The 27,934-nt window shown below is 43.7% G+C and overlaps 1 pseudogene across 1 annotated transcript; it reads left to right on the plus strand.

Moving 5' to 3' along the window:
- The first annotated feature begins 3,854 nt into the window (after positions 1-3,854).
- On the plus strand, positions 3,855-21,921 carry LOC309890281 (delta-1-pyrroline-5-carboxylate synthase-like; annotated as a pseudogene). Its single transcript has 11 exons — positions 3,855-3,953; positions 4,422-4,566; positions 6,818-6,891; positions 7,124-7,226; positions 8,328-8,554; positions 16,572-16,709; positions 16,819-17,014; positions 17,373-17,494; positions 19,283-19,469; positions 21,015-21,101; positions 21,719-21,921. The product of its transcript is annotated as a delta-1-pyrroline-5-carboxylate synthase-like (transcript).
- The last annotated feature ends 6,013 nt before the right edge of the window (positions 21,922-27,934 follow it).

Below are 27,934 nucleotides of genomic sequence, written 5' to 3' on the forward strand. Positions count from 1 at the left end.
TAATTACAGACTTATCCTTTACAGATGAAAAAGGTGACCCTGCTCAGTCTCTTCGTACTACTGCGCTTATGCAGTCGAGCCCCTTGCAATGCGTGCTGAAGCTCTTTGTGAATCCTCTGGACAGTGACACAAATGGCTTGATATATCTAAAGATTGAAATGTAACGCCCCATGATTTCCCAAAAACAAGTTAGCCAGCAACCCCTCCTAAGCATCCCTCTTCTAAGTGAATTCCAAGCTCTTAAAATCTAGAAGGATGCAAGGTCTAAAGACTCAACAGCCAGCAAAACCACAGGCAAAAGCTGCAGAAATATAACAAACTGTCCCTAACCCTGAACAAGATTACACCTTACATGCCTACTGCTGCTGGTTTCAGATACATGCTTACACAGGGAGCTTCGACAATACCTTTCTCCTAAACCCTGCTCCCTCACTTTGCCACCAAGGTTGTAACTTTGATAGTATTTGACATACAGGCAAAGACTCACAGTAAGCCCCGTAATCCTGCAAAAATCCTGAGGGACCCAGAACCACTAAGCAAACACACAAACTAACATTATTGTCCTATCCATGAACATGCCATAACAGTGACTCACCTGAGAAAGAACTGCATGCAATAAAGGCACCTAGTACTATATCAGTTGCTTTACTCTACCAGATCCTACTAGTTGCTACCTTAAAAAGATGTGCGTACCGCTCTCTACTTGGAAACGCATCAGTCCGTCCGTAGACTCTGACCCACCTAAAGAGCCCTGCAACTGACTGAAGGAAAAACAAAGCACTTACCCCAAAGAGCAGCCCAGGCAGAAGGAGCTCTCTGATGGCATACCTGGGGCTCATATACCGTTTGGCCGCGCCCAGCACCCAAGCCCAATCACCTGGGAAAGGGAAGGGGCAAAGCACAAGAAAGTAGAAAGAGAGCACAGAAGGAGCAGCAGCTGTTGTTCTGTGGGCCTTTTTTTTTTTTTTTTTTAAGTCTGATGGCACAATTTTGTGCAGCGCTGCCTGGGCACACATTTCAGATAGAGCTAATGAGCAGCTGAGGTAAAGGAGCTGGGAAGAGAGAGGTGTTGCAGCAGGTATGCTGTGGCTGTGAGGTGCCTCAGGGTGTGCTTTTTCTCTTGTTTCTACGGGTGCTTCTTTAGGCAGCTTGGAGTCTATGGATTTCTAGATTTTAAGTGCTTGGAATTCACTTAATAGAGGGATATTTAGCAGAGGTTGCTGGATCACTGGTTTTAGGGATGGTGGGATACACTTCTGGTTTTGAGTTATATTTTAATCACTTGTGTAACTCTCCAGAGAACTAAAAACAGCTTGATTACATGCTCCAAGAGGCTTGACCACGTAGGCACAGTATTACTAAGAGACTAAGCAGGGTCGTATCAGAGTTACCTTTTTTCATCTGTAAAGGATCTGTGATTACCCCTGCCGGGCTGCTGTGTGTGCGTGGCTTTTTGGCATCTGTGGAGCTCAGTCGCTTTTGTGTGTGTATGTTCTTACTTTTTGTGGGTTTTTGTTTGTTTGTTTGTTTGTTGTTGTTGTTTTTGAGAGGCAAATAGTGCGTGTGCTGAGCGTGGTTGGCAGGAGGAGGTGGGGAGCTGTCTGGCAGGGAAGCTGTTCAGGACTGGTAGGTTTGGTTTCTAGGAGCATGCGGCATCCTTCCTGTGTGATGCGACTGATTCTTGGGCAGGAACGTTCCAGCTCGTGTGTCTTAAATAACGTAGCTTGTGTAGTGTGTGTTGTGTGGCCTGGGCAGAGTTTGCTTTGGCGCTGTGAGCCAAGAATCTCAGTTAAAGCTGGTGAGCAGCTGGAGTAACAGAGCTGGGAAGAGAGAGTATTGCAGCAGGTACACTCTGGCTGTGAGGTGCCTCAGGGTGTGCTTCTCTCTTGTCTCTGCAGGTGCTTCGTGCAGTCTTGGACAGGGAAGGGAAATCCCCATGTCACAGAGCAGTGAGGGAAGGTGAGAGTGTTTTCAGCCTGGTCATCCCTTATCCAAAGCGAACGGAAGACACTCAGGTGTTTCCCTCAGGGTCTGAGGTGAGGCTGTTTGGGATAGAGGAGCAGTGTGGCAGGTGGTTGTTTGCAAGCACAGTGGTCATTTTGTCCTTTTGTGTTCCCAGGTGGCATGGGTGATGCTGTCTACTCCTTCTGAGCTTGGACTTAATTTCCAGGTACAGAGGCAAGTGGACCGCTGTTTTGAAAGGATACAATTAAAGATGGAGTCGCTTGTGTTGATGAGGGATGGGTGCTAACGCTGGCAGCTGAAAGTTTATCTTCTGGCTGTGTTTTCCTTTGTTCAGGCTGAAACTCAGTGTGCAGTCCAGGACGTCATGACCTGAGCTGCCTCTGGAGTGACTCTGGTGAGTGATGAACAGAGGTAGCAGTTGTTTTTGGGGTGCGGTTGTCACTGCAGTTATTTTCCTACATCCAATAGAGTAAAATTCCAGTTTGCCTTTTAGAGGTGCTTTAAGTGGCTTAAGAGAACAGGTGGAAGCATCTGCCACGTGGGGCAGGTAAGAGGCTGAGGTTAAGGAGGGGATGAGAGTAACTGTCCAAAGGCTGCTGTAGGTTTTGCTGCTGTGGTTGCTTTCTCCTCTGTTTATCAGGTGCCACAGGCAAGGTGGGCTGTGATAGCCCTTAGAACAGGAGCAAAGCAGGTCTCTGGAATGCTGCGTTGTTCCTGAGAAAGGTGTTGTAGAGGAAAAAGGTTGTCTTGCGTGGCGGTTCCTGATGGCGGTCTTCTTCCGTAGGGGAAGAGGTGCCTGAAGCCCCATGCTGTGTAGCCTGAGCACACCTCATTGAGGATGAAGCCTGCTTTCCAGCAGTTCCCAAAACTGTGTTGAGGCTGAAATGCTGTGTCTGTGTTTGGGTTGGGTTTCAAGTTTTCATGCTGTGTTAGGGATGGGTTTCAAGTCGGTGCAGCGGAGGGCCAGGACCCAGCGTCCTGTAGCGTGTTTTGACCCGTCAGCATGGCCTTTTGGTTCTCAGATAGCCTACTCAAGTATGTGATTTTTCCTGCAAGTGATAAAGTGATATTATTACATTGAATTGTTTTTCTTTGGCATGTTGTGCTTTTTTTTTTTTTTTTTTTTTTTTTTTTTTTTTTTAATGCTCCTGGATTTTTCTTTCTATGTAAAGAAAGGTTTGAGCTAATTTCAGTTGAAAAAAATCCAGTTACTTGCTTGGTCATATTGTCCTTTCAAGATTAAAAGCTGCAGCCTAAGCATGCGGAACGTTGCTTCTAGAAACAGCCCGATTCTCTTGTCTGCACTCTGCTTGCTGTTGAGCTAAATCAGATTAAAAACAAACAAACGAACAAAAACACGCCAGCTGCTGCTCCTTCTGTGCTCTCTTTCTACTTTCTTGTGCTTTGCCCCTTCCCTTTCCCAGGTGATTGGGCTTGGGTGCTGGGCGCGGCCAAACGGTATATGAGCCCCAGGTATGCCATCAGAGAGCTCCTTCTGCCTGGGCTGCTCTTTGGGGTAAGTGCTTTGTTTTTCCTTCAGTCAGTTGCAGGGCTCTTTAGGTGGGTCAGAGTCTACGGACGGACTGATGCGTTTCCAAGTAGAGAGCGGTACGCACGTCTTTTTGAGGTGACAGCTAGTAGGATCTGTTAGAATAAACTAATGTAGTACTAGGTGCCTTTATTGCATGCAGTTCTTTCTCAGGTGAGTCACTGTTACGGCATGTTTACGGGTAGGATGTCAATGTTAGTTTGTGTGTTTGCTCTGCTGTGTCTGTGGGGACACGCTGTGCTTGGCTGGGAACCTGGGGCGGAAGTGATGTCAGGGCCTGTCTTCAATCAGGGAGGAAGCACTGTGTGATTGGCTTGGAGGAAGCCAGGGCAGAAGCAGCATGCAGGGCTTGCCGGCGCCATGGGCAGAAGCTGTCGGGGCAGGCCGGGACGCCGAGGAGGGGTGGCGCAACGAGGTTGGTGGTCGGTGGCGCGCCACGGTGGGCTGGATAGGGAGGGGGCGAGGCGGCGGGTGGTTGGTGGCTTCTGTGGAAATGGCCCTTGTGCGGGGTGGGGGCGGTGCATTCAGAGGAACCTTGACAGGCTGCAGATAGGGGCAGGCAGGAACCTTTTGAAGTTCAGGAGAGGGAAATGCCAAGCCCTACCCCTAGGGAGGAACAACTCTATTGAGCAGCACTAGATATCTGGGTACTAAATAAGCATTTCTTCATGGAAGGGGTGGTTAGGCATTAGAACAGGCTGCCCGGGGAAGTGGTAGAGTCCCCATCCTTAGAAGTATTCAAGAGACGTGTGGACATAGCACTTAGGGATATGATTTAGTGGTAGCATTAGGTTGATGCTTGGACTTGATGGTCTTAAGGGCTTCTTCCAACATAAGAATTCTTGTGGAGGATGGGGATTCAACTAACAAGTGCATTTTTGGGAACTGGCTCTCTCCTTCACTGTAGGTGACAGCAGCTTTGTGGGTCCTGCGAGGAGGCACCTCTGTAGTGATTGCAAATGGAGTCCACCCGAAAATCTCGGGTCATGTCATCACAGATATTGTAGAAGGGAAGAAAGTTGGAACTTTGTTTTCACAGGTAAGACCTGCAGGTGAGTACGGAAGTAATATGTACGCTGGGAGCAGTAGAGATTCCCTGGAAGTTTAGGGTTGAAATTTGGCTAGGCCTGCCTGTTCAACAAATGGGAAACTATGCTCTGCTTGACAAGCAGCTTTGGAAAGGTAAGTTTCAATGTTGGAATGGAACATCTTGAATCCTCTGCTTGGGTTCCTTCCAGCTGATGACTTGCTGCATCAGCCTTGCATTCAGAGAACTAAGTAGAATTTGTCTTGTTTTCAGTCTTAGAGGTTATCGTCTCTTATTGATGATTTCAGGCTGAAAGCATGCATATAGAATGTAGTGCTGAACTAAGATAGTGTGCGGTTTCATTTTTTATCCTAGGTTCTTCTTATGACTCAGTCTTTTGTTACTGTATGTAGCAATGTTTTCCTGCCTGTGTGTTGCTGTGACAATGTAACAAGGGCCGCAGAAAGTCAGACCAAAGATCTGTGATCTTAGCAGAATAGAACAAGTATAGAGTGATACTCGTGACTTGCACTGTAAGACAAGCAAACGCCTTGGAGTATAAAAATGCTAAATGGATTTCTTGTAAAAATTGGCCATATCCTTTGGACCGAGGTAAACACTTAGCATCCATGGGTCACAGGAGTCACGAGCCTTAACCAGGTATTGTGTGTAAACTCTGGAGCTAGCACTATGTGAAGAACTGCTTGCTTTACTTTGTGTGTGCTTGTGGGCAGGAGGAGTGAAAGTTGCTTCCTGCTAGCTTTTGATGCCCCCACCTTCTGTATGGAAAGAGAACGTGGGTGATCGATCTCTGTTCAACTTCTATGATGAGACATTGTCTTTTCCCTCATTGCTTTTTCACATGAAAAAGGTGTTTTCTTAGTCCTTTTCTACAGAAACTGTTCCAAAGATCTGTCGATCCCTGTTTCTCTTGGCTGAAACGGTTTTTATTCTACTGTGACCTTTTCAAGGTGAGCGAAAATAAAAGTTTGTGTAGCGTCCGAGATGCAAGTGAACCTTCAGTTTATGAGATAGCAAGGCTAACTTTGAGTTTTGATTAGATTGTGGATGGTTTTTGTTGCCTTTCCTAGGCCTTCTCCAAAAGCTTAAACAGGGAAGTTGCTGTTCAACGCTGATGAGCATTGAAGTGATGTTTTCGTAGGATTATGTGCACTACCAAGGCCTGATTTCCCCTTTTGTCTCTGCGTTGCTTCATGTTTATCTGCTGTGAATTGTACTTGCTATTTTGTTGCATAGTGGCTGCAAAGGAATCACAGGCTGGTTGAGGTTGAAAGGACCTCCAGAGGTCACGTGGTCCAACACCCCTTTTGTGTTCAAAGAACACAAAAATACACGCCACATTATAAAGTATGACCTTGCTTTAAAAAGCTGTTTTAACAGTCCTTCATTAAGTCTTATTAATCAAGTGTCCCCTAGTTCTTTTCTTACGCTTCCCACTATACCTCCTGTTATTTTCCTTACCGTGGGAATTCCTGCTCTGGCAATTTCTGTAGGACACTTCTTGAATAGAAGTCCGGGCATATTAGTCACATGCCAAGTCATCTGTTCTACAGACAATTTCAAGAGTTAAAAGTGAAAACGTAGCTTATCCAGGAGCTCCTTGAGAACTCCTTAGTGAAATGCTGCCTGAGCCTTTTGACTTGTTACTTCAGTTTCTGTTTCAAAACTTGTTCTGTATCATTTCAGTTTGAGATGGATTCTTTGACATCCGTGCCAAGAAAAAAACCTCTCCTCTGTAGGAGCCCTTCAACGTACACAGAGCAGAGAGAGAGCAGCTATTGTGCAAGCTGTTGCTGAGGCTGGTTTTGGCTTCCTGTATTGTTTGCACATTCCCAGGTTGTTTTGCAATCTTTTCTCTTTTCAGTAGTTATGTAATTAAACTTTTTCAAAGGATGCCTTCCTTTTTTTGCAGTAGCCTCCCACTCCCTGAGATGTAGCTGTCCTTGTATTCTTTTGCTCTTTGTCAAGTCTTCTTGTTACAGGTTGTATACTTGTTTGTCCCCTACGACATGGATGATCTTACTGAATCTCTGTGATGCCTTGAAAAGGGCTATGCTCGGGGACCGTGGCAGCATTTTGGTATCTGATACAAATTTTCCTGTTGTGGCATACAGTAAACTTCTTTGATATGTCTCTTAAGACCGTACCTGTTTTTCTGCTTTGAGTAAGGAGTTGAAAGTTGAAAGGTTAGTGTTCATTTCCTTCCACCTTTGTCTGCATGTCTTGTGGTTGCGTGTGTGTGTTTGTTTTGGCAGGCCCTACAGTAGAGCAGCAGGGTGGAATGTCTCGAGCCGGTAGCAGGACGCTGGCAGCTCTGCAGCCTGAGCAGGTGAGAGAACAGTATGTTCTCGCTCTTTAAGGCTGTGAACATGTGGCAAGTTTTAAAATACAGGTTTATAACACAAACGGGTCCTGGAAAAAATCAGCTGGCTCCAAGTATTCAGGGCATCAAGCCAGTGAGAAGATGTGTCAGTAGGAATGAGCTGAAGTGAGCCAGATGTCAAACACCATGGAGTTCGTGTAAGAATGCAGTTCAGACACTTTTCTCTTTCAGAGAGCAGAGATTTATTTATTTTTTTTATCATCTCGGTGACTTATTAACTGATCAGAGAGAAGAAATTCTCTTGGCAAACAAAAAGGACTTAGAAGAAGCTGAAAATAAAGGTAATATTACGGGTCCTTTCATGGAACACCTGTTGTCATGAGCTTTTCTGGGCCTCAAAGGAAAGGAGCAGAACAAGAGTAGTCTGTCACCTGCAATTGGATATTATGGCCGTCACAGATTAGGGAACCCAGGACTTTGAGAGCTTGTCAGTGTAAGCAGCTGCAGCTTCCGTAAGAGCTGTCTCTATCAGAGAAGATGGAGAGAGAGGCCTTTGAAAGCAGCAACCCACAGCATTGTTTAAAAAACTAAAAATAGAACAGTGTTTTCTTTTGCCAAAGGAGGCTCACTTTAGAAATTAAATCTAGCAAGGATCTTCCCTGTTATCATCATGCATGAAATAGCATGAATATTCTCCTGGGCTGGTTAACGTAATGTTTGGCCCCTGTGGGGAAGGTTGTTACTTAAAAATGATGCTTTCCAGAAAGAACCACCTTACCTTCTGACTGAGGAAAGTACAGTTCAGGCAGCACAGACTAAATCCATTCTTTTGTGTAAGAGTGGTGCGTGAGGAAGCTGGTCTTGGGTTAGAAAATGTGTGGAACTGGCGCATCACAAGTTGTGAAGTTCAGTAAAAGGCATACGGCAACCATTTTGTACTGAGGAGAATGCCTGGAGGGACATTTCTGAGTAAACTTCCTACCTGAACGTGTTCAGACTAGAAAACTCCGGCAGCTCTTGCCCAATCTGAAATGCTATGCGTTCCTTTGCTCTTTGGGATTTCTATCTGTGAAATAGAAAGAGGCAATTACTGCGCAAACCTTCCAGGAATATTGCAAGGGTAGAAATTGGTAAGAAATTCAGGTACACGGTTGTGTAACGGTACTAGAAATAGGACAAACTTTGTCTTTGCGGATGTTACTTCATATACAAATCATTCATATCGTATTAGGTGTATATGTGATGGTAGGTGAAAGCGTTGTCAAATTGGAGCAGTTTGATTGTAGCTACTAAACTTAATGCTTTACATTGTTCATCTTAGGTAGGTTTCTTGCTGCGGCGTGGGAAACAGCGGCTTTTTTTCCTGGTTTGACCATTAGGTCACTTTTTCTTGAAACTAGCCAGATAAATCTATCTTGAGCGCAATTTTTTCTTTCTTCTAGGAAGATTGGCACTTCCTTTGTTGAAACGTCTCAGTCTGTCTACATCAAAGCTGAACAGCTTGGCTGTTGGGCTCTGTCAGATTGCAGCATCTTCACAGGACAGCGTCGGCAGCATAGTTCGGAGAGCACGCATAGCAAAAGATCTAGAGTTGGAGCAGGTGACAGTGCCTGTTGGGGTCTTTCTTGCGATTTTTTTGAGTCCCGTCCAGACTGACTGTCTTCCACAGGTATGTGAGGAGGGCAGAGAGATCTTTGATAACAAAAGTGTATTTCTACTGGTGAGTTATTGGAAGGCTGCAAGAAGTCTTGCCTCAAAAGACTTCTGCTTGTATTCTTCTGAAATGAATTCTGCTGTCATCCCATTTTTTTTTTTTTCCTACAGAAAACTACAGTCTTCTTGGGACTTGCTTCTGCAATGCTGAGAGTTATTCCGCGTTGGTTTTTGATACCCAACGTAGAGAAGGAGTTAGCTTACATTCAGGTGGTGCAATTTCTGCCCGTGTCTTATCACATAGCTTCCCTGCTTAACTTGCAACTTACAAGGCTCCTACCAATGAGCACTTTTCTGTCCATGCTGACTACAGCTGAATTGCAGGCTACGATTAAACATCAAATGTTTAATATAGGTCGTTAATAACAAACTGCAACTGTTAAGAATATATGCTGACAAGATCAGCACGAAGTAGAAGTTCTAGGCTCTGAGTGGTCTGTCCCATACTGATACTGCATGTTTGCACTGAGGCAGAATGATATCTTTCCACAAGCGTGTAAAAGCTAAGTCTAGGCTCTTACTGCCGGTATCTTTAGCAAGACTGATTGAGCGTTTCTCTAACATATGAGCAAGTATTTGAGGAGCAAGGGATGGGTATGGGCACTTAAAAAGAGACTGCCGAAGGGCAGCTTCACAACTGAATTTTGTGAGTGTTTGTCCTCGTTCCATACTGAAGGGGAGTCTGCTCTAGGCAAAGTTCATGTGAAAGGAAAAGGCAGTAGTCTCCCTTTCTGCCATTATTGCTTCCTTGCTGCTCGCTCTGTTCTTCATAGAAAACCAGTATGTTTCCTTGCCAAATTCTAGTCTGCCTTCCTAGACTCCAGCCTTTGCCTCCTGGGTGTCTTGCCTTGCCTAGCCAAACTCTCCCATTCTCCTCTTCTTTATCTCATTTGTTTTATCAGGCTGATTCTTACTGGCTTCCCACCCTCAACCCCCCCCTCCCCCCCCCACCTTTCTTTTTTTTTTTTTTTCTTTTTTTACAGACTTAGGATGTCTTGTCTTGTTACTTTTCTTCCTGCCAGCCCCCATCCTCAAGTTCTCCGATGTAACTTCAGAGGATCATCCTTGATACCTCTGCATCTGAATAATATGGTTTCTCTCCCATGCTGTAGCTGATAGTAGGATGGACTCTGAGTGCAGAGGAGAGGTTGCTTCCTCCATAGTTTACTATTGCATCTCATACTGGTTTGGGTAAGCAATTACCGAGGAAATTTGACTTCTCCATGGAGTAGTGTGTGCCTGATAGCTAGCTGGAGATAGCATACACGGAATTGAGTCAGTGCTCAGAGTTCAGTCTTGAGTTGCAGTAAAGGTGAAACAATTGCAGACTAACAGTTTACCTTCTAGTGAGCTGCGAAGCGAGTGCGGAGTTCCGATCCGCGGTTCCGTATTCTCCGTGAGGGGAGCGGCCGGAGACGAACGAAGTGCGTGACAGACCAAAAAGAAGTGCTGTTTTCACCAAGTTTTGATTGGTGGTGCCCAATATGTGGGCCTGGCAGTGTATCTTGTGATCCTATTTTTGCTCTTACATGCTTTGAGTGTGACAAGAAAAAAAGGCGGGAGCGTTATCTAAGTAACTAACAGTTTAGAAGTGTTGGTGTATTTGCTGTGGCGTTTGGTCAGTTTGCCAAGTACTGGAGAGGTGGAGGGGGCTGACTGATTATCAAAGCGGTAGAACGGAGAGAGTCCTTTCTGTGGTGGTTTGGGCTTGAGCCCTGGCAATTTGGTAAGAAGGGGGAGAGTGAATTTATTTAGGTGTCAATGCCTTTTTAAATGGTATTTATTGACGGATACACAGGAGTGATTCCTTGTTTTGTATGGGCTTATTAACAAAGTGCATGAGAAAACTTGGCATTTGGCTCGAAATTCGGTCCTGTTGAAATGTAAATTTTGTGGAAAAGGTGGTAATGTTTGTCTAGAAGATGAAAGGCTGAGTGCTTCAGCTCTTTTCCTGAAGTTCCATGGATTTATGATTGGAACATGGAACGGGGCTCCTTAATAACCTGAAATAGTAAAGTTTGTATGCGGGAAGAGGCATTTAATCCCGGAGAACTGGGACATTTGGGAAGAAGATTAGGAAAAGATAGTAAAAACCCACAGTAAAAAGGTTTGCGTGGAAATTGAAACAAAGGACAGTAACTAATAAGGAATAGTAATAAATAAATAAAAGGGAATGGAAAATCAAAGGAATGAGTAATATCCAAAACAAAGATGTTTTAAAGAAAGCCTCCTTGGGTGCACGCTGGCACATTCAAAGGATATTGTTAGAACTGGGAGCGCAGAAAGGAAGAGGACTTTCACTAAGTATTGCAATCAGTGGTGGCCACTATATAAGCTAAATGGCCACTTTATGGATCAGTCGACTATAACACTATCTGGCAATTCATGTTTTTGAGGAGAGAAGGAAAATAGGATGAAGTGTAGTATACTGATACGTTGTTTCAGCATCTTGGAGAGAAAAGGAGTGGAATTAATTGGCTCTTGACTGAGCCTTTGGTGTTGGTGTGAGAAAAGTACAGGCTGGAGAAAGATAAAGGAAGCGTTAAAAGAGTTGTCCCCGGTGTTAAAGGTGTGGCATGTAGTATTTAACAGAGCCCTTTGAAGTTGAATGAGCAGGGAAGGAGGATGTAGGAATGTTAATAGTTCTGCCTCAGCAGGAAGCTGTGTGTTTTTTTTTTTTTTTTTTTAATAGCAAAACAAATTACGCAACGTTGCTTAACTTGTCAGAAGATAAATAAGAAAGTGTTTTGACAAGCAGCCACGGGAGGGAGAAAAACAGCTTACAGGCCTTTTGAGAAAGTACAAGTTGATTTCACTGAATTGCCCAAGGTAGGGAGGATAAAATATCTATGGGAAATAGCAGATCATTTAACACAATGGGTAGAAGCTTATCCCGTAGCTCGAGCTATGGCACAAATGGTGGTAAAAGCTCTATTAGAACACCTGATACCTAAATATGGGATAATCCAGTACATTGATTTTGATCAGGGCACACACTTTGCTTCTAAAATAATAAAATTATTATGTCAATCATTAGGTATTCAGTGGGAATACCATACTCCGTGGCACCCACAAAGCTCAGGGAAAGTAGAAAGATTGAATCAAACACTAAAACAACACTTGGCTAAATTAATGATCGAGACACAAATGCCCTGGATGAAATGCTTACCATTGGCACTTTTAAACATAAGAACTAAACCACACAGTGAGAGCGGATTATCGCCATATGAAATGTTATATGGTATGCCTTATTCTCAAGGGATGCCTCTAGGAAAAATGTAGTTGAGGAGCGTAGCATCCAGAAATACGTAATTACCATTGGAAGGAGGTTACAAGAGCTAAGAGAAATTGGAATGATGGCTCAAACACCACCTTTAGGATTTGCTGTTCATAAGATACAACCAGGAGACAAGGTCTTAATAAAAACCTGGAGGGAAGAATCATTGAGCCCCCGATGGGAGGGACTGTAAGTAGTAAGTTTTACTTACTACTGAAACAGCTGTGAGAACAGCGGAAAGGGGTTGGATCCACAGATCCAGAATAAAAGGACCAGTAACTACCGAAACCTGGAGGGTTGAGTCCACTCCTGGGGAACTGAAACTAAAGCTAAAGAAGAACTCATATTCTGGCAATGAGGCTCTGCATGAATTAAGGACGCCAAATAAAGGGGACAAGCCTAAAGGGAGGAAAGGGAGAAGGCAAGACCGGGGCAGGACCCTCCACTGCAGTGTGTATGGTCTACCGAGGGAGGCGATGGGTATTGACTGCCGAGTGAGAGGGCCTCGACCGGACTTCTCCCACACTAAGGTGAGGTTGTCCCGAGAAAATAACGTAAGAACTTTTCTTTTTAAACCCATATAAAATTGTGATTCGTTTTCCAGGAGCTGGATCACCCCGGCAGGCTGAACGGTATCACAAGCCCAAATTGACCCTGAAAGTGGGCCCAACCCCTTGATTGAAGGCGTCTTGCCTATTATGATCCAGCTACATGGGCAGAAGACGGATCCTGGGGCTATAGGACCCCAATATATATGCTTAATAGAATAACTAGGTTACAAGCTGTAATGGAAATAGTTGTAAATAAAACCGGAGGTGCACTTGGCTTAATTGCAAAGCAAAATACCAAGATGAGGACTACTTATCTACTTATGTATCAAAATCGCTTAGCTTTGGATTATTTACTAGCACAAGAAGAAGTCTGTGGAAAATCTAACCTTAGTAATTGCTGTTTAGAGATTAATGATGAAGGTGTTTCTTCCTAGTAGCTGGTAGAATGCTACGTTTTGGTTTAGGATGAGAAGAGCGCTGATAACATGCTGATGTTTTAATTGTTGCAGAGCCGTGCTTACACCAAGCCAAGGACGTTTCAGCTTCTCACTGTCCTGCCAGCGAGCAGGCTGGGGGTGCAGCAAGAGCTGGGAGGAGGGCTGGACTGCTCGGGGTTAGGCTGGGCATCAGACAGCTGGGCATCAGCGGTGGTGAGCAATTGCATTGTGCATCACTTGTTTCATACACATGAGTAGTAGTAGAACTATCATCATTATTGTCATTGTCATTATTATTATTTATGATTATTTATTATTGTTATTTTCTTGTCTTTATCTCACCTCACAGGCTTCACTTTCCCATTTCTCTCTCCCATCCCAGAGAGGGAGGGAGTGAGGTGAGTGAATGGCCGTGTGGTGTTTAGCTGCCAGCTGGGTTAAACCACAACAGAAAGAAAAGCTGTAAATGAACTTGTAAAAGAAATGAAGAAGATTGCACACGTCCCAGTTCAAACTTGGAATGGAATCGATCTAAGAAGATTATGGGAGGGGGCTTTACGGGCAGTGATTGTTTTGCTAAAATGAGGATGGTTGTATTGGGGATATGTGGAGAATTGTTAATAATCCCATGTTTAATACCTTCTATTACCAGGCTGATACACTCCAGTTATACAAGGAATGCAAATATCTGCAGTACCTGTTGTGGGAATAGGAATGTTGTTTTTGCAGAGTTACGTTGTTTAGAGGGCAGGAATGTGGTACTGAGATATGCTTACAGTGATAAGAAAACTTAGCAGGCGACCTTGTAAAATGCAGACAACCAGACTTCTTAGGACAATTAGGTGAAAATCACGGTGTCAAGTCAGACAAGTGAAGAAACATTACCTCTCCAAGCAGTAAAAATGTCAAAAGAAATCTGAAATTTAACAGGCCGGCAAGTGAAGGCCATGCATTGTTTGTGAAGCATCGGATAGATGGCGAACCTGGATTACCCAGTCAGTGGGGAAACAGGGGAGGGTCCTGTCATCAAAAAGTATATAAACTGTGTTTTGGAACTAGTAGGTGCGCTCTCCTGCTTGTGGGGCGCCCGCCATTGCAATCGCGAACAAATTACTTCTTCGCTGAGATCCTCGCCTGAGCCTAATTACTGGCTACGGAGTTTCTCACACTGTTGACCCAGAACCAGGGAGAAGAGAAAACCCATTGCCTGACGATAATAAAAAGAAAAGAATATCCAAAATTGATACCAATTTGGCAAGTATTGACTCGATTGGAAAGGAAAACACGGATCAATACCATGAAAAAAGAGATGGGGGACTGTGAAATATGTTCATCTGATTCGTGTCAATATGGAACAATGCTAGGGCCTCATAATGAAATGTGACCTTCTGTCTTACATCCCCTTGTATAAATAACCACAAGTCCAAGAGAAACAGAGTGGTTAGTGTATATAGTTCTTGTATCTTGCAAAAGAATGGTCTAGCAGTTTGTGTTGATAGAGGGTTTGAAGGGTAAACCTTGAGACTCGGGTCTGGGAGATAAGAGAATAGGGGGGAGTTTTTTGAGATAACTGCTGACTATTGCATGAGACACGACTTTCTGGCATCTGGCCCAGAGACTACTAAATAAGGGGAGGGTGGGGGGAAGCTGAAGAACGACCGAAGGACAAAACTTGTGAGGAAGACTACGAGCCTTCAGTATGAGCGACCCTCAGAGGGACCACTGGAGACTGATACGCATGCATCCGTGGGATGGTTCGGGTTCCGGGAAACTAATTATAATACCCCTGCCTTTTCCAAAAGTGGTGATGAATATGTATTAGCCTAGGAGCATAAAAACCAGCCGCCTGATTTAACTGGTGTGCGTCTTCGTGGAGCAGAGACTCCCAGCGCACCCAGTGCTGTTTGCTTACCTCTGTTCCTTTAATAAATTGTAAACTTTGATTGTAACCCTATGCGGGACTCAGTCATTTATAACAATATACAATAGCATGTTTGTCTCTAATACTTACAAGGCGAAGTTCTGAGATCATATTTCACAGACTGCTTCTTACAGATTTCAAGAAATCCAATTGTTCTGAAGTATAGCCGTGCTCTATTACTATCTAAAGGGAACAAACTGTTTTCAAACCCATTACAGATTGGATTTTTTAAATTTATTTAAATAAGCTTGTCTCTGCAGCTTTCCTTTGTGATGCTGATCTTTGGAGAGTCAGATTCTTAACCAGATACAATCAAATTGCATTTTAATGTCTAGTTTTGTATGTTAAAGACACACAGTATCTGGGTACAGCAAGGTTCCACTAATTGACAAGGATCTTTCTGAAGTATTCCTTATTTTTTCAGTATTCTTTTCAAATTGTGGACAGCAGGATGAGGTAGAATATCAAACACGGTGACTGTTTTTTACCCAGAGGACACTAGTAGGGAAAAGGAGTTGGTCTGAGTTGACCTTGACATGCTTAAGGGGTTGGCACATGAGAACCTCGTGAAGTTCAAGAAGGCTAAGTGCAAGGTTCACCACCGTCATCAAGGCACTCCCAAGAATGAATGCAGGCTGGTTGATGAGTGGATTGGGAGCAGCCCTGCAGAGAAGGACTTGGGAGTGTTGATGGATGAAAAGCTCTACATGAGCCAGCGATGTGCAGTTGCAAACCAGAAAGCCAGCCGTATTGTGAGCCACATCAAAAGTATGACCAGAAGGTCCAGGGAGGTGATTCTCGTTCTCTACTCCACTCCTGTGAGGCCCCACCTGCAGTGCTGCATTCAGCTCTGGGGACTCCAACATAAGAAATAAATGTGTTAGAGCAGGTCCAGAGCAGGGCCACGAAGTTGACGAGGGCTGGAGGACCTCTCCTATGAAGACAGGCTGAGAGAACTGGGGTTGCTTAGCCTAGAGAAGAGAGGGCTCTGAGGAGACCTTATAGTGGCCCTCTAGTACCTGAAGCAGGCTTCGGGTAAGCTGGGGAGGGACTTTTTGTCAGGGAGTGTAATGACAGGACAAGGAGTAATGGCTTTAAACTAAAAGGGTAGATGTAGATTAGAATAAAGGAAGAAATTCTTTACTATGGGTGGTGAGGCACTGGAACAGGCTGCTTGGGGAAGTTGTGAATGCCCCATCCCTGGAAGTATTTAAGGCCAAGTTGGATGGGGCTTTGAGCAATCTGGTCTAGTGGGAGGTGTCATAGAATCATAGAATGATTTGTGCTGGAAGGGAACTTGAAGGTCATCTACTCCCCCCTGCTATAGGCAAGGACACCTTCTGGTTATAAACGTAAAATCAGCGTGATTAAACAAAAGGCTTCTGTATAAGAGAGCACAAGTAAAATGTTCGTCGTAGGAAGAGCTCATTAGCTACTTCCAGCCAGAATGATTAGGGATAAGAGTTCTTGCATCTGAAATAGTTTTATACAGCTAGCGAATTTGTGCCAGAGCCTATGTTCAGGGTTTCCTTTGACTTACTGCAGTCTCCCTTTGCCAGTAGTACCCTGAAGCTCAAGTTTGTTTCTGAAACGTTAAGATACTTCATTACTGGAGTTACACGTTCTGACTCGGAAAAAATTCTTGGTGCTGTATATTAATATTGAGTAAGTCAGCAGAATGCAAAATCCTGTTCTTACTCTATTTTGCAGATGTTATTCTCCCAGAGGAGTCAGATCACTTTGTTGTTGTTGTTGTTGTTGTTGTTGTTTTAATTCCCTTCTGACAGGTGTCTTCTTTGGCCATAGCTAGCGGAAATGGCTTGCTAATAAAAGGAGGGAAAGAGGCAGCATACAGCAATCAAATCCTTCATCATCTGACTCAAGAAGCACTCTCCATTCATGGAGTCAAAGATGCAGTGCAAGTAGTAAGTGTCTAGAATTAAAGCAACAACTTTTGTGCTGTAGCATGTAGAAGAAGCACAGGCAGAGCTTGAGAATTCAGGCCATTGACTGTTTGTGTCACAACTTTCACGTGTGAATACAAGCAAGGAAGTGGAAGATGTCTGCCATTTGGAGAAGCTGGTAGATCTAATCATTCCACATGGTTCATCCCAGCTAGTCAGGACTATCCAGAAAGCTGCTAAGGGAATTCCAGTGATGGGACACGGTGAATGGATCTGTCATGTGTATGTGGACACAGATGCCAGCGTGGAGAAGGCCACATGAATAAGTAAGCTGTGAGAGGGTGACTTGGATACCATGAGTGTAACTGAACTACACATTTGGAATATGTGGTATGGTTATAATATTATTATTATTATTATATTATTATATTAATATATTATTATTATATTATAGTAATATATATATTAATATATTATTATAATAATTTATTATTATATATTATTAATATATTAATTATATTAATATAAAATATTATTATTATATTATTATTATAATTATTATATATTATTATAATAATATATATATTAATATATTATTATAACCATACGTAATAATAATTCACATGCTCTTCAAATTCTTTGTCATAAATGTTACGTAACCATTTGTTTACTCTTAAACCTCAGTCAGAGACTCAAAGTGTGAATATACTGCTGCCTGTGATGCTCGGGAAACACTCCTAATTCACTGAGACCTGCTGAGAACCCCGTTGTTTGATCAGATCATAGACACGTTGAGAGTAGAACAGGTTAGTCATTTATACTTGTGTTGGCTTTTGTTTTGTTTTATTTACTTGTTGTTCATTTTAGGAGCCCTTGGTCTTGCTGACATAGCCCTATGTAGTTTTATGATAACATAACACTTACGTTACCCACATGTCTCTTTGTACACCTTTGTACTCTTTTCGGAGAGCTTTCTTGGCTTCTCCATGCAACCCCAAGCTTTTGCATAGAAATGATCTGCGAGCAGCTTCTTTGGGGTGGCTGCATGCCATTGCTGGGATACAACTACTTCCTTTTACATAGAAAAAAATCATTCTCTGCCTTGGAAGAGCATTTCCCCAACCCTTTCTCTACTACTCTTAATTCTGACTTCCTGGCTGGCAACCTCCCGGACCCAAATACTATTCTGATTAAATCTATTAACTTACCTTCTTACGTCAGTCGTTTCCCATTTTATGTTTCTCCTCCTCTAATCTGCTTCATCCACATATTTTGAACATTTTGTCTCGCTTGCCTTTATTCCCACCCATTTTCCCGCCCATTATTTCCCCCTCCCACTGTTCCACAGGAACAAAGGCCACTGTCCTACATAATTGCTTTGACATGCGTAATGTTTTGTAGCAGAGATGCATCACGAGAGAAATATTTGTGAAGTACTTAAATTACACTTAAAACATGGATTTTTCACATAGCATTTCCATTTGGCAAATAGTGTATACAAGCAGTGATTGATGCAGGAAAACATGGAAAATAGGTCATGTTCCGATAATGTTAAAGTCATATTAAGAGAAGCTTGCCAGATAGCTAGTCAGGAGCAAGTCCTCACTCGCTTGTGTTTTCTTTTTGTCTTTGTTTTTTTTTTTTTTTTTTAATGTCTGGTTTGGTTGTGTTTTGTTTTGTGTTTTTTTTTTTTTTTTTCATAGAATACCCTGAGTTGCAAAGGACCCATGAGGACTACCAAGTTCAACCCCTAGCTCCACACAGGACCACCCAGAAATCAGACCATGCATCTTGGAGCGTTGCCCAAACACTTCTTGAATTCCAGCAGGCTCAGTGCTGTGACCACTGTCCTGGGAGCCTGTTCCAGTGCCCTGCCACCTCTTGGTGCAGAACCTTTCCCTAACATCCAGCCTGACCCTCCCCTGTCACAGCTCTATGCCATTCCCTTGGGTCCTGTCGCTGTCACCTGAGAGAAGAGATCAGCACCTGCTCCTCCACTCCTCCCACTCATTGTTAAGGTGTCTTAGCTGCTACGATTAAATTCAGAGATTGACGATGCATTAGATCTTCTTCATCAGGATCGTAAAATAACTGAAAGTCCTTGCCTTGTTTTGGGCCCAGTAACTCTTTTGTGTCTGAAACATACACTTTGGAGAGGGCTGGTGTCAGTTTACAAAAGAAAAGGATAAAAACAGGTAAGGTCTTTTGTAGGGGAGACTTGCAAACCTGGAAATATCTGCCTTCCTCGAAACTCCCCTCCCCTCATTTTATATTGCTGACTTTGACATTATATGGCATAGGCTATCCCTTTGGTTAAGTTTGAATCGGTTGTGGTTATGTGCTCTCCTAACTTTTAGCAGACCCTCGACCTTCTCACTGTGGGGGGAGAAGAGAAAGCCTTGGAACTGTGTGAGCACTGTTTAGCAACAGCCAAAACAGTGGTTTGTTTAAGGCAAAAATCCAAAATGTAGCAGTATAGGGACTGCTATGAAAAAAATTAACTCTATCCTAGCTATACCCAGAACAACAAGCTGCACTTTTTGCCTGTTACGCATTGGTACAATCTACAGCACAAAATACTTCTGGTATTGCAGGTGAAGATTCATGCTGGCCCAAAGTTTGCCTCTTACTTGACGTTCAACCCCTCAGAAGTGAAACCTCTCCACGACGAATATGGGGATCTGGAGAGCTGCATTGAGGTTGTGGACAGTGTACAAGAGGGTGTCGAACATATCCACAAGTATGGAAGTTCTCACCTGGATGTTACCGTCACGGAGAATGGTTTGTGACCAATCTGTTCCCTTAAGCTTCTGCTTTGGTTTCACTGTGGGATCTTGTTATTAGCATAACTACTTACATTGCAGTAGTTTCTCTTATCTTGGTTCTGTAGTGAGCATAATCAGCTGGAACCCTATGAGCTAAATCTATCTGTAGTTGTGTTTAATTCAAGGAAAACATGTTGTGTGCCCTTATTCCAGGAGGTGAAGGCATGTGTTTGAGCAACTGGCCAACGACAAGTCAACGCATGCTCTTGTCAGGCAGATTGCTTTGTGTTCCTGTATTGTACAGACTTACCACATCAGACAGTTTTGCAGAAACATCTCCTGAATCCTGGAGACGTCTTTAGGCCTCCGAAGGAGGAAGAGGTGAGCTTCTATAGAGGGAATATGGGCTGTAAGAAAGATCAGACTATATACGTTTTGTCTTCCCAGGTTGCTTTTAAGCCTTGCAAACAAGGACCACAAGTGTTTTTCTCCATCTCTCCCAGTCCTCTATTTCCCAGTTCCGCATCTGTAGCGTAAAAGCTGCATGTATCTCAGTTCCCAGTTTCTTGCTCCTTTGATGCCGCGAACTTCTGTTCCTATGCGCCACTCTGTGCTTCTTCCACTCCTCTGCATGAGGTTTGAACACTCTGCCACTTCAAAACGTAGCTAGAACTGCTCCCAGCCAAAGGATGACTCTCCATACAAGGCTAAAACTTCTGAGAGTCAGCTACAGTAAGGTCATTTTGATTTGTGGCTCATCAGTGTGAGATTCAAGCAGGCATCTGTTTCTGTACCTTCTGCAGAAATTAAACGAGTAGCACCGAAAGGCATGCATTTGATACTGTAAGCCACTACCTGGTGCACTAGTGATTTACTTGGGTGTGTACTGGAGATAGAGTTCATCTTTAGCATTCGTCCCATTGCTCTGGGCAACTGACTTGCAGCTTACAGCCTTACAGAGAAAGGCATCCTCCAGAGTACTAAGGCTCGTACAACTCTGCTTGAGGTTGCTCCAGTCTCGCATGTTCTGTGTTGAACTGGGTTAGTTAGCTGACTTCATGTGGTGTTTCGGCATTCTCTTTCCCAAATACTATTTTCAGTATAAACTTAATATAGGACTTTCTATTAATTTCCATTAATTCCATTATGATAGGACTTTCCATGTTCTTTATAGAACAGTTCCATGTATCCGTTGAGCTAATGTAGAGCTGAACATGTAGTTTAACTGTCTGACTGCAAAATGTAGCTCGGGGCTGCTGTCACTTCTTCCCAGTCATACAACTATCCCTGTTTGCGAGGTCTAGGCTGTAGTAAGAATTAGACGTCTTTTCACTTCTTGTCTTTGCAAGCTTCTTGTAATATTTATAGTTGTGTCTATGTGATAAACATATTACGAAGAAGGTGTGTATGAACATGCTTTAATCCAGGCTGTTAAATACTGTCTGATAATGTTGCAGGTGAAAGTTCTGTTCTTGTATCTCTTCACGGTATGAGGCTGTGCCTATTGGACTGCATGATCACTCTGTACTGTATCCTATTTTCTTCTCTGCCTCTTTTTCAGAGAAAACAGTGGAGTTCTTCCTCCAGCATGTGGACAGTGCTTGGAATGCCAGTAACCGATTCTCTGATGGATAGAGATTTGTACTCTGTATGTGCCTGTGGTGTGCAGGCAGCTAAGCACCACAAAGCCGTTTGCTCCCTCAGCAGTGTGGGAGGAAGGAAAGACTGGAACAAAACTGAGTATCAGTTACCTAAGTAAACAGGTGCACATACTAGGAAGTGCAGAAGACAAGGGAAACATTAATTCCTGAGGTAGAAACTACTAGAAATCGCTGTAGCAGGCTTGAACATGCAGTGCTCTGTGTGTTAAAAAATTGTGTTTAGGGTTTTATAAGATCACGCAATAGTCTGTTTAAGAAGAGGAAAAAGAAAAACAAAAAAGGATATAAGAATGGAATCCTGACTAACTTAGTTCTTATTGTTCAAAGGGTAAACCCTCAAACAAATGTACGATGTATGTAAGACACACGTAGCTTTCTGGCTTCTTTCTCTCTAAAAGTGAAGCTGAAACTGACAGAAGTATAAACATTCCAATTTAGAATAAAGCTCCTCTGATCAGAACAGGTAAAAATAACTTCTGACACTTGGGGAGGAGTGAAGGAAGGGAGGTGAATGACTGCTTCTACATAAAGATGCAGGGCTATATAGTACAAAGTTGAATATCTTCTGAGGATCAACTACCTTTACCTTGTGTGTTTTCTACAGGTGATGAAGTTGGAATTAGTACTTCTCGTATCCATGCACGCGAACCAGTGGGAATTGAAGGACTCTGAACTACAAAGTGGTTACTGACAGGGGACAATCATGTTGTTTCTGACTTCTCAGAGCACGGGAGCATGAAGTAGCCCCATGAGAGCCTACCTCTCCCTCAGAGAAATACCGAGTACATTGAGAAAACTCATCAATAAAATGTTTATTGAAGACGTTCAGGCTTCAGGGTACTCTTTGGGGAAAGAGATTTGCTTTTCAGCTCTGAGATCATTGTTCTTGGTCATTGTGCAGTACAATGAATATGAAGTGATCCCATCCGTGACACGCATTATTTGTTGCTGTCTCTTACTGTTTCCTTAGATAGTATCTGCAAACTGACCTTGCTTTTGCCAGAGAGGTTTCTTTAAAACATACAGATACCGTAAGGAAAAGTTGAAATATCTGCTGCGTTCTGTTCATGCCCTTGGTCCCCTCCAGCAAAGATGCCTGGTGGTAGAGTGTAAATTTTTTTCCCTGTCTTTAATCTGAACACCTGTCTTGGTGAACAAACTCGGTAGCTTTCCTTTAGTCACGTGACCACAGCAGCTCTTGAAAGCTCTAAAGCTTTAAGACACTTACTGTCTTTGTCTGATCACTCTGTGATTCCTATGCGTTTGGAACGTATATTTCATTAATGTTTTGACCAAGCAACCTTTTTTATCTAATTTCTTTGTATTTTTGACAACTGTAGATAAATAGCGCAACTGTATACGGTGTGAATTTTGTTACCTCTGTCCACCAGACATTTATTTCTCATGGGTTTTCTGTGAAATGTAATCCCTCCAAACCCGTCATCCAGATGCAATACTACCTTGAAGTTTAAAAGAAGCTCTGAATAAATGCTGCCTTTTGCGTACTGGAACAAAGGAACTCACGTGTGCATGCTGCAGCCAGGGCTCAGGGAAGCCCTCCATAGGTCAGGGTGGTTGGAGTGTCAAGGTGCATGGGGAGGGAGTGGAATGGTGCCACACTGCAAATGCTGGCAGGGCAGGGAGTGGGATGGGTGCAGCCTGCACAGGGACATTCTCTCCTGTGCATCCGTTTCTTGCTGCTAACTTGCCTCTGCATGCTTTGTTGACTGCTGGCGTGTGCGTGGTACTCAGGAGCCAACATAGTGGCACACAGGACCTATCCGGGCATCTGGGTGTCTGCTGGGTAGCCATGTTACCGCACTCACCCATTTAGGACCATTGCACTCTACTCTGCAACCCTGAGAAAGCCATTATGCCCCACGCTCCTCTTGTGCTTCTATGCTCTCCTGAGACTTTGTGACAACTGCTTGCACTGCAACCACAACTGGTACTGCCCATCAATGATAAAAGCACTGATACTGCAGCACCCAGTACTGCACGCCTGCAGTAGCGTTCCCTGCAATTCCTCTGTCCAGCTACCGCTGTTACTCCTTCCTCTGTCCCACTCGTCTCTTGATCTTTTTTGATTCCTCTGCCCTTCTCAGTGTCTGTCTTCCTCTATCCTTTCCCCTGGTCTCATAACATCTAATCTAACTCCCCTCTTTCTCTTTTAGTTTGGAAACTTCCTTGCCCTGTCATTATCTGTCTGAGCAAAAAGTTGCTCTCCAACTTTTTTTATAAGCCACCTTTAGGCACTGAAAGGCGGCAATTAGCTCTCCCTGGAGCTTTTTCTTCTCCGTGATGAACAACTCCAGCTCTCTTGGCCTGTGTTCAGAGGGGAGAATCCCCATCATTTGTTCTAACTTTCGTTGGGTTAACCATTTCCATTAATGAGGGAACGGTTAAGGCAATTACTCCACAACTACCCAAAGCAGCGATAGTGAGAAGCCCACTTCCAGCATCCATTTCCCATGCAGGGACAGATGGACACCGCTTGATGTCTTGCCCCCCAGGAGAAGGGGAGTCGCCGCCTGTCCGTGTTGTTTTTTTTTTTTTTTTTTTTTTTTCTTTTTTCTGCGAGTGATATTATTACATTGTTTATTTACATGTTTTTGTTTTTGGTGTGTAATCTGTTATGCTCCTAGATTTTTCTTCCTGTGTAAAAGAAAGGTTGAGCTACTTCCAGCTGAAAAAGCTGGGAGTTTGGTTACTTGCTTGATCATATTGTTCTTTCAATATTCAAAGCTGAAGCAAAAGCATGGGGATTGCTGCTTGTAGAGAAACACCAGTTCTCTCACTAGAGTACAACGCTTTCTCAAAAACATGACAGGCCATTAGCTCAGGGTAGCGATCATGCAGCTTATCGGTCACAGTGCGCACAAGAGCATCAGGTCCCCCTCTCGTCACAGAGCCTGTCCGTGGTGTCTCCACTCCACTCTGTGCCCCATCCCGTTCCTTAGAGTCAGCACACGGATATCTCCTACTGCGACAGCATGTAATGTTGGAGGCGTTGGAAGTCCTGATCCATCCATTCGGAGCAGGAGACTGTGTTTTGATGCAAATGTGGAAAGAATCGAAGCTGCAACGTGAGTGGGAAGGACTGTTCCAAGTGCTCCCGACTCCTGAGATGGCAAGAAGAACGGCTGAGAAAAGTGCCTGTTCTCGTCCTGGTCTCCATTCTGCCAACCTGCTCCTTTTCATTCCTTCTTTCTGCTTCTTTATTGATGACATAACTTCGTCACATCGTGTTGCCTTCCTTTTTGTTTTTTTTTTTTTTATCTTGAGGGCAGGCTCCCCTCCTATACCCTTCTCTCCACAGCAGTTCTTTTCAAAACAACTTTTCATTGGTCAAACAACTTTGCAAATAACAGTAACAGTAAACACCCAGAAACTTCCATGCCTCAATGGCTGGAGAACAAGAAACCCGAGACTGCATGCAGTCTCCTGAATCACCCTTCTCTGTTCCCTCTAAACTCTTTTACATTCCTGATGGCCTCATCGAGAAGAGTCTAGTGTTAGGGTGGTGTTAGTGTCTAGTGTGGGGCTTTCCAACCCCCATGGCCACCCTCCCAAATCTTCCCCTTCTTTATTAATATCAACCATTTTCTTGACATGAATTACCACTCCATATATAATACTTCCAATTAGGTGGTAAATTCTTCCTTGCCCTCCCATCACCACATAGCCACCAATACCCTATACCTAATTTTCACCCACTTTCCAAAGATCCATCCACTCCAGACTCCTTATCAGGGTTGTATGCTACTTGGATAGTAATATTACAAAATGACCTTAAATTGGCTAGATTATATCCCCCTGCATTTACAGTTTTTGAACAGTCGGGTTCCCGACCAAAACTAAGCCCCAGATCACGCAAGATCTTTTGTTCGCTGCCATCATTGACCGCCATACACCGACTTTTAACAGTAACGTTTCCCGTGCTTGTAAAGCAAATTTCGGTCCCTCAGGGAGGGTATAATTTACCCTTTCCACTCCCCAACATTGAGCGGACCACGTCTGATTAGTCTATATAATGCATTGTTCCAATTTCTGGAGGGTATCCCATATAGCGGGATTTCCATATTGCCCCTCGGAAGTGCAGTACATATCCAACAGTCAGATAAATTTAAAGATCGGGCGACTCTTTCAGGTATGTTTACATTCGAGTTTTCCTTCCATGCTTGAGCTGATACAATAGTTACAAGCAATGTCCAAAGTCCATACGTGTTGCCTTTTCAATTTCAACTTATTGGGTCCCATCGTTTCAAGTGTCCATGGACCTTGCGTTGACTTCTTGATTCCCATGTGGTGAATCCAAGCAGGTTGTTCATTAATTTTTACTGCGGTGTATGATGTAAGCAGCACCTGAAAGGGTCCTTCCCATTGGGGTTCCAAAGTTTTTTTCTGCAAGAGACTTTACATATATAGATGTATAATCTCCAGGTTGTACATTGTGTATAGGTCTATCCAAAATGCTACTCCGGGTTCCAGCTACATATTTTCCAATTTTGTCTAATTGTTTCCCTAATGCCACCATATAGGATGTCATAATTTTGTCTCCTGCTTGTGCGGACATCGCCTTCTGTATTCCATAGGGTTGTCCATACAGGATTTCAAAAGGGCTCAGTCCCTCCTTTGCTCTTGGCCTTGTTCATATGCATAAGAGAGCCAAAGGAAGAGACTGAGGCCAGGCCAGATTCGCTTCCTGTCCCAACTTTACAATCTGTTGTTTGATCAAGTGGTTCGTCTTTTCTACCTGGCCACTTGACTGAGGGCGATATGGGGTATGAAGTTATCAATCTATACCTAGATGGCGGCTGATATGTTGCACTATTCTTGAAATGAAATGAATATCCTGTCAGAGGATATAGTAGCTGGTACCCCAAAACGTGGTATTATTTCCTGTATTAGTATTCTTACCACCTCCCTAGCCTTGGCTGTTCTGGTAGGAAACGCCTCTGGCCAACCTGAAAAGGTGTCAGTTAATACCAACATGTATCGGTACCCCCCTTTTCTTGGCAGTTCCAAAAACTCAATCTGCCATTGTTGTCCAGGCCCATTACCTTTTCCAATTTGGCCTATCCCTAATTTTGGAGTAGTTTTGGGATTAGTCTGGAGCCAAAGGTCACACTGCTGAGTCAGTTGTCTCGCAGTAGTTCCTTGCTACAATTTCTCTGATCCAATGTTTATATAAGGCTTCAGTCCCCCAGTGCCTCTTTCTATGTTCCTCTCTTATCAAGGGCCATATCATATAAGAGGGAATAATCATTTTCCCTTGGGGTAAGAGCCCACCCTTCCTCATTATAGGAACCTGCTAGATCAGTAATTAATTTCTGATCTTCCTTGGTATATTTGGGCTTACCTTCTAGGGAGATTTGCCCACTGGGGATCAGGGCCCCTTCTGTTTTTACCTCCCTTTTGGCTGCATGTTTTGCCTCTCTGTCTGCCAGCTCATTTCCTTTTTCCAATTCTGAGTTTGCTTTTTGGTGTGCTCTGATGTGCACGATTGCCACTTTCTCAGGGAGTTGAAGTGCTTCCAACAACTTCAAGATTACTTTTGCATGCTTGATATTTTTGCCATGCAAATTCAGTAATCCCCTCTCCTTCCAGATCACTCAATACGCATGTACAACCCCAAAGGCATATTTTGAGTCTGTATAGATGTTTTTGATTTTGTCTTGGGCCAATTCCAAGGCTCGGGTCAGATCAATTATTTCCACCTTTTGTGCAGAGGTGTTCGCAGGTAAAGGCCCGGATTCTACTGCCTCTTTACAAGTGGTAGCTGCATAACCATTGTGTCGTTTGCCACTTACGACTTAGCTGCTCCCATAAGTGAACCAGTTTTCTGTGTCTTCCATAGGATTGTCTTTCAGATCTGGATGGCACGAATATACTGCTTTGATGGTTTCCAGACAGTTGTGATGCACTGGGTCCCTTGTGTTCCCACTGAGAAAAGAAGCTGGATTGACAATGTTGGTGACTACAATTTCCACATCATCCTGTTCCACCACTGTAGCCTGATATTTCAAAACTCTTTGTGGGGAGAGCTAATGTCCACCTTTTGCTTCCAGTACTGCAGATACCGTATGGGATGCTAACACGGTTATTTTCTGGCCCAAGGTAAATTTTTGGGCCTCCTGGATGTTTAGTACTATGGCCGCAACCGCTCACAAACATCCAGACCATCCCTTTGCAGTTGTGTCCAATCGTTTGGAGAAATAAGCAACTGCCCTACGGTATGGGCCCAGGTCTTGTGCTAATATTCCCAGGGCAATCCCCTGCTTCTCGTGGGAAAAAAGGTAAAATGGCGTACTCACATCTGGGAGTCCCAAAGTTGGAGCTGACATCAGGGCCTTCTTCAGTAGCTTGAAAGCTTGTATTGCTTCCTTGTTCCATTGAAGGCATTTCTGTTCAGTAGTCGTGAGTGCATACAGGGGTTTAACAAGCAGTCCGTAATTCTAAATCCATAGATGGCACCACCCGCTCATACCCAAAAAGGTCCATAGTTCCTTCACTGTTTGTGGTCTTGGAGTTTGGAATATTGCCTCTTTTCGAGCCTGTCTCAAGGTCCTTTCCCCAGCACTGATTTCATATCCCAAATAGGTTACCTGTTGTTGTACTACTCGGGCCTTTTTCTTAGATACCCTGTACCCTTGGAGTCCGAGAAAGTCTGGCAGATTCACCGCCCAAGTCAGGCAGGTGTCCCTTGTTCTAGTAGCAGTCAGAATATCATCAACATATTGCAGCAATTTCCCTTCTCCTGGTGGGGCCTCCCAGGATTCAAGATCTTTCGCTAACCGATTTCCAACTATTGTGGGGC

The sequence above is a fragment of the Aythya marila genome (genome assembly GCF_965140915.1).
Source record: "Aythya marila genome assembly, chromosome: Z".
Taxonomy (NCBI): domain Eukaryota; kingdom Metazoa; phylum Chordata; class Aves; order Anseriformes; family Anatidae; genus Aythya; species Aythya marila.